The 13,132-nt window shown below is 35.4% G+C and overlaps 1 protein-coding gene across 4 annotated transcripts in view; it reads right to left on the bottom strand.

Moving 5' to 3' along the window:
* Positions 1-12,777, bottom strand: part of LOC136042011 (glutamate-gated chloride channel-like) — a 261,734-nt gene extending 248,957 nt beyond the window's left edge. For 2 of the 4 annotated variants that reach the window (XM_065726850.1, XM_065726852.1), the window contains exon 1: positions 12,629-12,777. The gene's annotated coding sequence lies outside the window, so the exon portion shown is untranslated. Of the gene's footprint in view, positions 1-7,920; positions 8,103-12,628 lie in introns of those variants that run through there. The other 2 variants (XM_065726853.1, XM_065726851.1) reach the window with 2 other exon arrangements.
* Between the last annotated feature and the right edge of the window lie 355 nt (positions 12,778-13,132).

The following is a 13,132-nucleotide window of genomic DNA, read 5'->3' as shown; positions in this document are numbered from 1 at the left end:
TGGTAATGATTGCAGCTACAGTTACTTCCCAATAAGAGCCAAAATACAATTTTAGTTTAACGCAGAACAACTTAAACTAAAGACGAAAAACAGTCCTAAAATTTGAAAATCTTCCAAAGTGTAGTAAAGTTTGTAACACAAGTATTAAAAAAAAAATTAAACTTTTAATGTTTGGAATATTAGGTCAAAATAGAGAAAGGTTCTTCTTTTTACTGATCCCAAATTTTTAGTTAATTGATTTTTATCATTCATTTTAGCCATATTACAATGTACGGTAGATAATTAATAGCTATTAAAAATTTCTGATATACTTCAATTTAAACAGGTAGCTATATATAAAAAACAATAGTCAAATGGTTAATTTTGGCTTATTTACTGATTATGGATTCCAACTTAAGTAACCTGTCATGTTGGATCAAAGAATATTGAAAATTGGAATAAATAGTTCTTACAGTACAAATTCTGCTTACAGCTTTCAAAAAGACACATTACTGACTACTAGTAATGGAACCACATCAGATAGAAGCAGCTCCTTAACTTAATTTCTGCGATGCATATTTTAACCACAGCTTATATACTTAGCTTAGATACCAGCTTACACAGCTTACACCAGCTTTACAGCTTAGATACCAATGTAGTTATGAAAAATCGATTTATTTTTGGGACACAGTGCGAGGTAGCGATGCTAGCGGCTGGAGACAGGAAACTGGTATTGGTATCTAATTGATAACAGGAAACTGGTATTTTTATCTAAGCTGTGTATGCAAAATTGTGTTCCAGACTATATTGCGTTCCACAAAATTGCGTTCCAGACTATAGTGTTGTAATACGATCTATGCGTCGGAGCGCGGGCTTGGAGGAGGCGCCAAGTTCAGAGCTCTGTACTAAAAGCTTCTTATGGGCAAGATAGGAGTTTTCATAATTGTATTGGTATCTAAGCTGTGATTCTTACAGTAAAATCTTGATACGATGATTTCCCATTTAAAGGAAAATTTTCCGAAAAAATTAAAATAGATCCCCTCTTTGTAAATACGAAGCTTAATGTGTTATATCAGAAAAAAAGATTGTTCGAAGTATTGCAGAATAAAAAAAGTGCGACAGAATAAAAAAGTGCTGCAGAACAGATTGTTCGACCTGCAGAATTAATGAAGAACGAGTTCAACAAAATGCCTACCTTTATTGTACCTGGCACCTGGAATTTAAGAACAAAAAGTCAAAATATTTCTCTTAGTTTTAAATGCAATTTACTCTATTTTATTTATTCTTAAGGAAACCAGAGCACATTTTCAATCATAGAATTGTTGATTCTTATTTTTCCTTACGTATGCTGTCTGATTTCAGATCAAAGAGGTACATCTTTCTCAACATGAAGACATGTCTTGCAAAAGTTCAAAAAGTAGATGTAAAACCAGGTTATATACATACAAAAAAGGAAAATTCGTTTGTTAGGTTTTTGAAAAGGAACATTTGACAGAGCAGAATTAGTTCTTTCTAAAAAGTTGATATTGAATTTAGTCCATAGACATAGTTGTAAAAATCTAGGAAGCTGAAGAGGAAGGAAGATTTGGAGACGAGGGAAGGGTTTTATGTCTTGTAAGGCAATTTACTGTCATAGGCTTTTCCGCCTTATTCAGTTGTTATCTATGGTCATGTAACCTTTAATTAAAAGCTTGAGTGGGAAAAGAGTCACCATGGCCTTATCTAAGAGCTCTACAGGGCCGAGCTGTTTTCTGTTATTTTTTTTTAAATAGTTGCTATATCTTTACAGAGTAATGTGTGTTAAACTGTATGCTAATCATGTTTATTTAATATATCACTCATTTGAAACGTTTCACTGTGCTAGTCAAAGCCTTCTCCCTTATCTCCCACAGATTTTATCTCAACGAAAAAAAAAGTACTTTACGACAGCATACATCCAAAACACTGCCTTTAAATCTTGAGCAGGAATCACTTTTATGTTTCTAAAGTGCATACTAATAGTGGTACACCGCTTAGAATTATGTGAACATCGAAGCATTTCCAGGTGGTTGCCCTCCAATCACCTTACGCCTTTGAAAGAACCACTTAAACTTTCAACTGTCAATTAAATTGGACCCCTCCAGAATTTCTACGACCATCCTTTCATGCGAAGTTGACTCGTAAAATAAATAAAATAGATAAGTGATGCATGGAAGCTACTTCAGTCCGAACTCAGGCAGTGCTACTGCGCTTCCTGTTATATCAAACAGTTCGTGGTAACGAACTGTAGTAAGGAGCGACCCGGCTCAATAGTAACCAAAACTCTACAAAATGGAATTTTGATACCAATAGCTACATCAAAATAATCGCATTTTAATGCTGATTTTAAATATATAAGTTTCATCAAGTTTAGTCTTACCCATTAAAAGTTACGAGCCTGAAAAAATTTGCCTTATTTTTAGAAAATAGAGGGCAACACCCCCTAAATGTCATAGAATCTTAACGAAAATCACACCATCAGATTCAGCGTATCAGAGAACCCTATTGTAGAAGTCTCAAGCTCCTATCTACAAAAATGTGGAATTTTGTATTTTTGCCAGAAGGCAGATCACGGATGCGTGTTTATTTGTTTGTTTGTTTTGTTTTTTTGTTCCCCAGGGGTGATCGTATCGACCCAGTGGTCCTAAAATCTTGCAAAAGGACTCATTCTAACGGAAATGAAAATTTCTAGCGGCCTTTTTAAGTGACCAAAAAAATTAGAGGGCACCTAGCCCCCCTCCCACGCTAACTATTTTCCCAAAGTCAACGGATCAAATTTCTGAGATAGCCATTTTATTCAGCGTAGTCGAAAAACCTTATAACTATGTCTTTGGGGACGACTTACTCCCCCATAGTCCCCGTGGGAGGGACTACAAGTTACAAACTTTGACCAGTGCTTACATATAGTAATGGTTATTGGGAAGTGTACAGACGTTTTCAGGGGGATTTTTTGGTTGGGGGAGGGGTTTACAAGAGGGGGATATGTTGGGGAACTTTCCATCGAGGAATTTGTCATGGAGGAAGAAAATTTCCATGAAGGGAGCGCAGGATTTTCTAGCATTATTAAAAAAAAACAATGAAAAAATAAATACGAAAAGTTTTTTCAACTGGAAGTAAGGAGCAGCATTAAAACTTAAAACGAACAGAAATTATCACGCATATGAGGGGCTCACCTCCTGCTAATACCTCGCTCTTTACGCTAAAGTGTTTTTAGTGATTTCAACTATTTATTCTACGGCTTTTGTGATTCAGTGGTCATTCTTAATGAATTGGGACAATATGTAATAAAAACATGAGATTGCAAAAGTTCGTTACGTAAGCTAATTTATAAGTTACGTTTATCGTTTATCAATAAAAACATTCGTAAAAAATTAAAAGTTCTAGCTGCCTTTTTAAGTAACCAAAAAATCGCAGGGCAACTAGGCTTCCACCACCGTTCCCTTTTTTCTCCAAATCATTCGATCAAAACTATGAGAAAGCCATTTAGCCAAAAAAAAACTTGCAAATTTCGTGTTAACGCGATTCTCCTAGGTTGAAAGCGAATTCTATTTCCTATAGCATTGAACTACGTAACAAGATTTCCTCCTTTCTCATTGGCTTAGTTGCTCGTTGAGGTTTGTACCAGAATATCTAAAGACTGTTGACTTCCTTCTACATTACGACCAGATTTAAAGGGAATTTAGCTTTTTCACATGTCTAATCGGTAACAGCTGAACATTGGAATTTGGTTGGTTACAAGTCAGATAACAGTTTAGCAATTGAATTTTCACAATAGGCAGAAAAAAAAACAAGAACAAATGAGTCGCTTTAAGTTCTAATGTCGCTCCTTATTTGCAGTTTAAAAAACTTGTTTTTTTATTTAATTATTGTATGAAACCATCAGGAAATAAAACTATTCCTGCATCTAGCTTAACTAGTTTATCTGAAACACATTACACACTAAAAAACTCGATTTTGAATAAATCAAAATCAATTTTGCCAGCTCTTAGTCTTGCGAAAGTTATCTCCCTCCGCTCACACCGATTACTACAATTGGTAGTTCGGGCTTTCCGCCCTTATAAATGGCTCCTTTAAAAAAGTGTTATTTGGAAAGAAGGTCCTCACCTGACATCCTTCAAATTCAACTTTTGTGTTGTTGTTTGTTTTGTTTTTTTTGGGGGGGTAAGGGGTTATTACCTACATTACTGTATAGGGTTGCAAAAACCATCTACAATGTATTATGTTTCTAGGTTGAATGGCTAAACAGCTTTTGTGTAGCAACAATGATGCAAGAAAAATCCAAGTAAGTGGTTAGATCTTTAAATCAAACAGTTCGTGCTAACGAACTGTAAGTAAGGAGTGACTTGGCTCAATAGAAAACGAAACTCTAAAAAACAGAATTTCGATGCCAATAGAGATATCAAAAGAATTGGATTTTATGCTGATTTTAAATATATAAGTTTCATCAACTTTCGTCCTACCCATCAAAAGTCACGAGCCTGAAAAAAATTGCCTTATTTCAGAAAAAAGAGGGAAACACCTTCTAAAAGGCAAAGAATCTTAATGAAAATTACACCATCATATTCAGCATATCAGAGAACCTTACAGTAGAGGCTTCACGCTCTTCTCTACACAAATGTGGAATTTTGTACTTTTTGCCAGAAGAAAGATCACGGATGCGTGTTTATTTTTTTGCTTTTTTCCCCAGGGATGATTGTATGGACCCAGTGGTCCTAAGATTTCTCAAGAGGGCTCGCTCAAACGGAAGTTAAAAGTTCTAGAACCTTTTTTAAGTGCAAAAAATTGGAGGCCTAGGCCCCCTCTCACGCTCATTTTTTCCCAAAGTCACCGGATCAAAATTTTGATATGGCCATTTTGTTCGACATAGTTGAAATACCTAATAACTATATCTTCCAGGACAACTTAATCCCCCACAGTCCCAGGGGAAGGGCAGCAAGTTATGAACTTTGCCTATTATTTACATATAGCCTAGTATTGGTTATTGGGAGGTATACAGAAGTTTTAAGGGTGAATTCTTTCTGGTGAGGGGAAAGGTAGGGGAAAGGGCTATGGGGGATATTTTTATGGGGGAAGAATGGATTTCCCAGCATTATTTATTTAACAATGAGAAATTAAATAAAAAAACAAGTTTTTTTCAAAAGAGATTAAGGACTAAAATTAAAACTTAAAACCAAAGAGAAATTGATACGTACATGAGGGGGTGCGTCCCCTCGTCAATGCCTCGCTCTCAACGCGAAAGTTTTTTTTTAGCAATTACAAAAGAGCTATTTATTCTAATTAAACGGCCTTCAGGGGTCATTCTTAAAGAATTGGAACAAAATTAGAAGCTTAGCGTAAAGAGCGAGGCATTTACGAGGGGGCGAACCCCTTCATATTATGTATATGAGGAAGTTTGCCACCACCTCAATACCTTGCTCTTTACGCTAAAGTTCGAATTTTGTTAAATAATGTCCGATATTAGCAATAATTAGTTTGAGCCAATCTTGGCGTTTAATTTTACCTTGAGCAGCTTCATAACTATGATTTTTATGTGTTAATGAACAGAAGATATTGAATGTTCATGACTAGTGGTTGTTATAAAATAATAAAAAAACAAGTTTTTTCCAACTGAAAGTAAAGAATAGCGTTGAAAGTTAAATGAACATAAATTATTACGTATATCTTTGAAAGATCTTTTATATCATTCTTTTCAGTCATTTGAAAATTGCTCAACATATGACTTTCATTTTCATAAAAAAGGTTTCGACCTCTTTCGCGTTTTGTTACTATTTTACAATATTAGTTCCACAAATATCACTAATTTAAGTTACGTGGGAGGGTCTTTCCATGGAGAAATTTCCCGTGGGTGAAGGAAATTTTCCATGGAGGGACAGCTGGATTTTCAGACATTTTAAAAAAATGATCAGCAATAAAATAAAAACACAAGTTTTTTTGAAAAGAAAATAAGAAGCAACAATAAAACTTAAAACGAACCGAAAATATTACGTATATGAGATGGATTGCCTCCACTCAATAGGACGCTTTTACGCTCTTGTTTCTTATTTAACTTTTAAAAGAGGTTATTATTTTAATTAAAGAGCCTTTGAGATTCAGAAGCCATTCTTGAACAACTGTAAAAAAAAAAAAATCAAACTTACATTATTATATGGTTATTATTAGTTAAAAAAAAGTAAAGGTAATATGCAAAGTTCGTTTTAATTAATTATGTTCGGTGATCCCAATTCAAAACACGCATTATATAAAAAAAGTTCTGAATTAAAATAAAAAAAAGTTTTTGAACTGAAAGTAAGGAGTGACATTAAAACTTAAAATGAACAGAAATTATTCTGTATATGAAAGGGGTTGTCTCCTCCTCAACGTCCCACTCCTTACGCTAAAGTTTTTAACTGTTTTATAAAGTAGATTTGTGAGAAAGAGTCAAAATTAAGCGTAAAGAGTCGAGCGTTGAGGAGGGGACAGGCCCTTGTACTTACGGAATAATTTATGTTCGTTTAAAGTTTTAATGTTTCTGTTTACTTTCAGTTAAAAAAACGTGTTTTAACCTAATGAACAATAGCATCCACAACGCCAATGTCAGGAAGAGAAAACACAGACGTTTCGGATAAACACATTTCAAGTTCGATAGAATTGTTGAAGACATAGGCGAACAACAATATGAAGAGCAGCTTCCTAACTTTTTTGAATGGCTTCGGCTTTGTCTGAAATATCAGAGGCAGCGCTATAGGGTTGCCTACAGTAAAAGCCATACGGCTCCAATGTTTTATTATTATTTTTTTAGAGGCACATCATGTGAAAGTGGTAATTGTAAAAACTTCAGAGGCAGCTCATTCGATTGAAAATCAGAAGTTCTAGTGACCTTTTTAAGAGTCAAAAAATATCAGTGGGCAACTAGCCCCCACAAACCATTTTTTAAACACATCCGATAAAAATGTGAGATAGCCATTTTGTTAAAAATGTTTCAAAGATCATTTAACAAAAACTCCGAAGTCAAGAGAAACCCACAGGGCCTGAGGGAAGGAGTTTTAAGTTATGCCATGGGGGTATATATGGTTCTTATAGAAGGAATGCTCGTACAAACTTCAGAGGGCTCATTTTATTGGAAATTGAAGGTTCTAGTTCAATTTTTAAGAGTCAAAAGAGATCGGAGGGCAACTAGATCATGTAACAAAAACTTTTGGGTCGAAAATACACCCCAGGCCTCGGGGGCAACGTTGTAAGTTATGCCCTTGCGGCATACATGGTTTTATAGAAGGAGTGCTCGTATAATTTTAACAGAGGGCTCATCTGACTAGAAATTGAACGTTATAGCCCACTTTTTATGAGTCAAAAGAGATCGGTGAGCATTTAGTGTCATCTCACGCCTATTTCCCAAACCCGTCCGATAAACATTTTGAGATAGCCATTTTATTAAAAATAGTTCAAATATCGGCTATTAAAAACTCCGGGGTCTACCAAACCTCCAGAGCCTGGGGGCAAATACTTTAAGTTATGCCCCGAGGGCATATAAAGTTTTTGTGCCGGAGAGGTCGTATAAGCTTCAGTGGTGGCTCATTTGATTGGAAATTCAAAGTTCCATTTACTTTTTTCTGAGTCAAAAGGAGTCGGGAGAGGGCATCTATCCCCCCAGAGGGCACTTATCCCCCCTGCACACCCCCTCTTTTGCCCAAATGCATCCGATCAAAATTTTGAAATCGCCAGTTTGTCCGAAATTGCCCAAAGATCAGATAACAAAAACTTCAGGGTCAGCATAACCACCCACACCCAAAGCCTGGGGTAAGGGTTGTAACTTATGCCCTGGGGGCAAATAAAGTTTGAGAAACGGTCGCATAAACCTCGGAGGGAACTCAGATGATTAGACATTGAAAGTTCTAAATCCCTTTTTAAGAGTCTGTTTGATCAAGACAGGCTGTTTGAAACTCGTACCTGTTAGTGGGGCAGGCCCACGTCAGTAGTGGCAATCACCGTTTGACAGGTGGCCCAGTGAAACGCAGGACCTGCTAATTGATTTCTTCACCGTACTCTTAAAAAATATCCAAATATCCGAGCATCCAAAATATTCGTGCCCATAATCACGCGTCACCAATTATCAGAGCTAGCGAAATGCGACTGCATTGAATGAATGCTAGATGCGCACTGAACTCGTTTTGTAACTGGTTCAATACTATTATAAATCGGTTTAGTAAAATATTTTGTTAGATAATTTTTAATTAAATTTGAGTATATTATTCCTCTGCGGAGAGCCAAAATCAAAACATGCATTGATTCAAAACGTTCAGAAATTAAATAAAAAAAACAGGTTTTTTTTAGCTGAAAGTAAGGAGCGACATTAAAACTTAAAACGAACAGAAATTACTTCGTATATGAAAGGGACTGCTTCCTCATCAACGCCCCGCTCTTTACGCTAAAGTTTTTTACTGTTTAAAAAGCAGAGTTGAGAGAAAGAGTCAAACTTTAGCGTAAAGAGCGGGGCGTTGATGAGGAAGCAGCCCCTTTCATATACGAAGTATTTCTGTTCGTTTTAAGTTTTAATGTCGCTCCTTACTTTCAGCTAAAAAAAAACATGTTTTTTAAATTTATCTATTGACAAGGATTGCTTCTTACTTACTGTCCATTACATCGACCAGTCTGGTCCATGGTGCTTTCCCTTAATAAACCTGGAATTGTTCATGACAGTGAAGATTAAGCGGCTGTAAGTGTGAATGAATTTATGTTCGCGTATCATTTTGACTTGAATTCATGTTCAACTTAAATACCTAAAACGGAATTTATTGTCATCACTCTTCAGTGTGAGTGACTAGACTTATCTATAAATCCCATGTTTTACCGACGTTTCTCTCTCTTGGATCTTAAGATTGGAACTGTCATAGAATGAAATTCGTTGTCATCAGGAAGAGTGGGAATCAATTAGAAATTTCAACCGATCACATGCTTCACTGACATTTCTGCTCTTTGACAGAATGGGATTTGCTAAAATTTCGTAAATTGGGAAATACTTTCGTCACGTCAATTCTTACACAACTAAAATCTTGAAAACAATCCTTTCTGAAATGTTCTAATTCTTTGACATATAATTTTAATTGGCATAAAATGATGTTTCAAAATTCAGATTCTATATCGTCTGATTTTCACTGTCGCTAAAAATTTTCGCACTTCCAAAAATGCTTCCTTTTTTGATATTTTTTTCATGATTTTTCCAATAGATTCTTGAACAAATTTTAATCAAGATAAAACGGAGACAACCGGATATTTTTAGAACACGAGGTGAATTAGCGGCATCAGCGTTCTTGTGGCATCACTGAGCGTTGTTTGTAGAAATGTGTTTTCTGTGACTAATTTCAGCCATCGTCCAGCCACTGGCCGTTCTGCCCAGTGTCTGACCATGAGGCTGGATATTTTGTGGAACGCTTCAAAAATCTTACCTGTTCAGGTCTCCCTGAATATACATATGAAGCACCGACAGCCACACAAGAAAATATCTGAGGTAGGAGAAAAAGTTTTCTTGCTAGTACTGGTCTAGTCTGAAGTTGACGATTGGGGCTATAAGGATGGAAAAAAACAAAATGGTCAACTTCCCACGGCTAAAGAAAGTTTCTAAAGAAGGAGGATGGGATGGGCAACCGTATCTACAAAATCACGTTCGAGTGCCCACCAATAGCCCTTTGGATTCTGGGGCTATGTAGAATTTTTGAGGGGGGGGGGAAATTAGCCTCAACCTTTTTTTTTAGTCCAGCAATAATAACAACGACAATATTAAGCAGTGTATTAGCAATACGACAATTCCTGTACAATTAAGGGAAATTAGTCGAAGAGTTACTAAGTGAATTACAAGCTGAGCAGTAAATTAGTCGACCTATATACTAACTAATAACTAGAGAAAATCTCTTGTTGGCTAAAAAACGATCAAAATGGCATTTTTATTAACATAAGCCTCCTAAACATCCCGCTCTTTAAGCTAAAGTTTTTTTTTTTTTTAAAGTAGAGTTGTGAGAAAAGGTCAAACTTTAGCGTAAAGAGCGAGGCGATTAGGAGGGAGTAGTCCCTTTCATATACGGAGTAATTTTTGTTCGTTTTAAGTTTTAATGTCGCTCCTTACTTTCAGCCGAAAAAACTTGTTTTTTTTATTTAATAAATATATAAAATGAATGAGAAAAATTCCATTCCAGGGTTGGATTTTGAGGTAAGCTTATGTCAATGATTCTCTGGTGATAGATTTACAAATAGAGATAATAGTCATCAATGTTTATTTACAAAATTTTCAAATTCTTTCCTTGCATACAAATGAATCAAGACAAAATAGCAAACAGAAAAAAAAAAGTTCCTTCCAGACATTAGGAGAAACCAAGAACAGTAATGTTGAAAGATAAGAAGCCATTTACTGTTTTGCCGAAACACATTAAAACAGTTATGACGTTAGATAACATTGCGATCATGTGGTGCTGACAGGTGAGTGAAGATTGAAAAATGTTAGATATTTTTTTTTCGACAGATGATGATTTTAAAGGTTTACTTCTTTCGTTTAATTTTCTGGAGGGCTTTTTCAACATATAGCTGGACATATTTATACAGAAAGGATCCAACTAGTATGGGGTTTGAACTGAGAAGCTCAAGTTTAAAAATATCCACTGCCAAACATAAAACCGAGAAACCTGTATTTTCAGGGTAAGGATAAGGAACATATCTCAATTTTTGTTTTTCATATCTAGCGAATATAAAGAGCGAGCCTTAGGATTTTCAAAAGCCGTATGAGCCTTACTTTTGCACAGAGACTTTACATGTCAAGAATAGTGATATAGCAAAATACTAGTTATCTTAAGTAGCTCCAATTTTATATGGAACAAATCTATGCGTTATTTAATTGGTTTTTCTTGGGGAGATTTCAATATTTTAGAATCGTCGTGGGAAGAGCAGTAAAGTAATGGGGAGTATATACTTAGTATCCTTCCTAGGGGTATCCACTGACTTGACTGAGGATTTTAGGTTGTGTCATTGGCCGTCTCTTAAGGGCTGTTGAAGCGCAAGATTTTCTTCCAGCCTTTTGAGTGTAAACCAAAAGCTGGAATTTCCACTGAAAAATCTACGTTTTCTAACAAATGTTTCCAATTAGTAAAACACTCAAAGAAGATAATCCAATACGGTGGTTGGGCATAACCCTTACTAATATTTTTTTCCAGTTTGTCAGCGCAATTATTCAGATAAATCTAAACGAACATAATTGGATATACAAAAATTATTTCCAATCGAGGGAAATATAATCGAAGGAAACAGGCACTGGTGAAACTCTACTCTGCCTATTGTGATGATTCAGTTCTTTACAGGGCAGGAATTGTACCCATCCTGAGAAAAAGTGACTTAAGAAGATTCCAGAGCAGTTATTCTTCTTTGGACAAGTAACCGGATTCTCATTAACAAATATAATATACCTGACATAGTATTAAAGTTGGAAAAGCTGTTAAGTACTGGTCTTGATCAACTTTTTTCCTCAAAACCGTCTTGTTAATTTTTCTGTACAGTAAAAATGTATAGCAGTTTTTGTTTTTGTATGTTTTGTATTTTTGTGTGTATTTAATTTCTTTTACTTCACAATCTAACAGTTATTGTAAAGTGTTTTTGTGGGTAATAAATAAATTATAATTATTATTTATCAGGCTACCAAGCATCATAGTAAACAAGGTTGAATGACTGAGAACCCCTGTAGTAAGTATTTTTTTTTACAAATCCAGTACTGAAAGAATTCAGTTTTGTTGAGTCAAACTTTCGAACTTATATATGTCAGGTTAAAATTACCCAAAGGAGTATTAACCTAAAGGAAATTTTACTTGGAAAACTGGCTCAAAAGACTCGTATTAAACAAAACCACTGTTAACATGAAAAAAATAAGGTCTGTTCAGCCCTTTACCTCTTGAAATAAAGGCACCTCTAGATATTCCTTGTCCGTTACATAGACTGCCACGATTCTCACTCTACTGCAAATAAATCGATATTGGTACGAATCTTAATGTAAAAAGCAGCATTTTTAATACTATGAATAAAAAGTGTACTACCAACCATCTGTCAAAAGTACAATAAAAATGTATACATCTACCAAATTACTTGTTTCTTGTTAGAATACATAGGTATAGTTGTCTTTCATTATTACACCCCCCCGATGGTTGAACGAATGCAACAGTTAAACCCTGAAATGGGTGAAAGAACAGAGTTTAAGGGTCAGATAGGGCCAATACACATATAATTCTATTACCTCTTTCAGATGCCTGCAATTTCTTATAATCAAAAAGAAGACGCCAATACTACAATTCAGAATAAACAACCTTGTAAGAGTATTTCCTCGCATTAGAAGGAATACTCTTGAGAGCATTAGAAGGCCTGAGTTTTGAACTACAAGGCTTAGTTAGAGGGGAGGGCATGCGTTTTTTAGCTTATATATAGGCGTGTTTCAGCCACATATAAAAAAAATTATTTGGGTGTTCTATTTTAAGGGGGGAAACGGAACAAAAATAGAAAGAAAGACAAGCTACGTAAAAATATAGGCAATTATCAAAAAGCGTGGGAGGGTGAGACTAAATGCTATTCTCCTAGGCAAGTATCCGACGAGCATGCATATCTATCAGAGGAATGTATTACGACATCTTACGATTAAGATTAGATGAAATTCTACAATTGTTTCAAAATGTCGTTTTGATATCCCTTCTAATTTGTGAACATGTTCGCCCACAGAATTTCAGATGTACACTAGAATATCTTCAAGGAACAAACTATCCCGGGAGGTTAAGATACTTTGCGCGATGGGATAGGTGTATTTCCGACTGTGAGGCAACCTGTAGTACCTATAAGAAAACGTGGTTTAAGAGAAGTTGAGGGGTTAAGATAGCAGGGAGTCGTGCTAATGACAATTGAGGTAGTCAGAAGGAGAAAACGTGGAACGTTCCTTGAAGAGAGGTTACGAGTTCTTCTAAATTTAAAGAAAGAAACATGTTTTCTTGTAATTTTGTATGTTCTGTTGGATAGGAAATAGTATCGACAAACAACAGACGTCATAAGAGATTTTTTTTCTTAAAAAAAGATGAAAACGATTATTTTTACAGCCATTAGTGCGGGAAAGAAAAATTAAACTTCGAGTTTTTTTTCAGCAGTAACA

The sequence above is a fragment of the Artemia franciscana genome, unplaced genomic scaffold (genome assembly GCF_032884065.1).
Source record: "Artemia franciscana unplaced genomic scaffold, ASM3288406v1 PGA_scaffold_55, whole genome shotgun sequence".
NCBI lineage: Eukaryota > Metazoa > Arthropoda > Branchiopoda > Anostraca > Artemiidae > Artemia > Artemia franciscana.
This window is presented reverse-complemented; position numbering and strand designations above follow the sequence as displayed.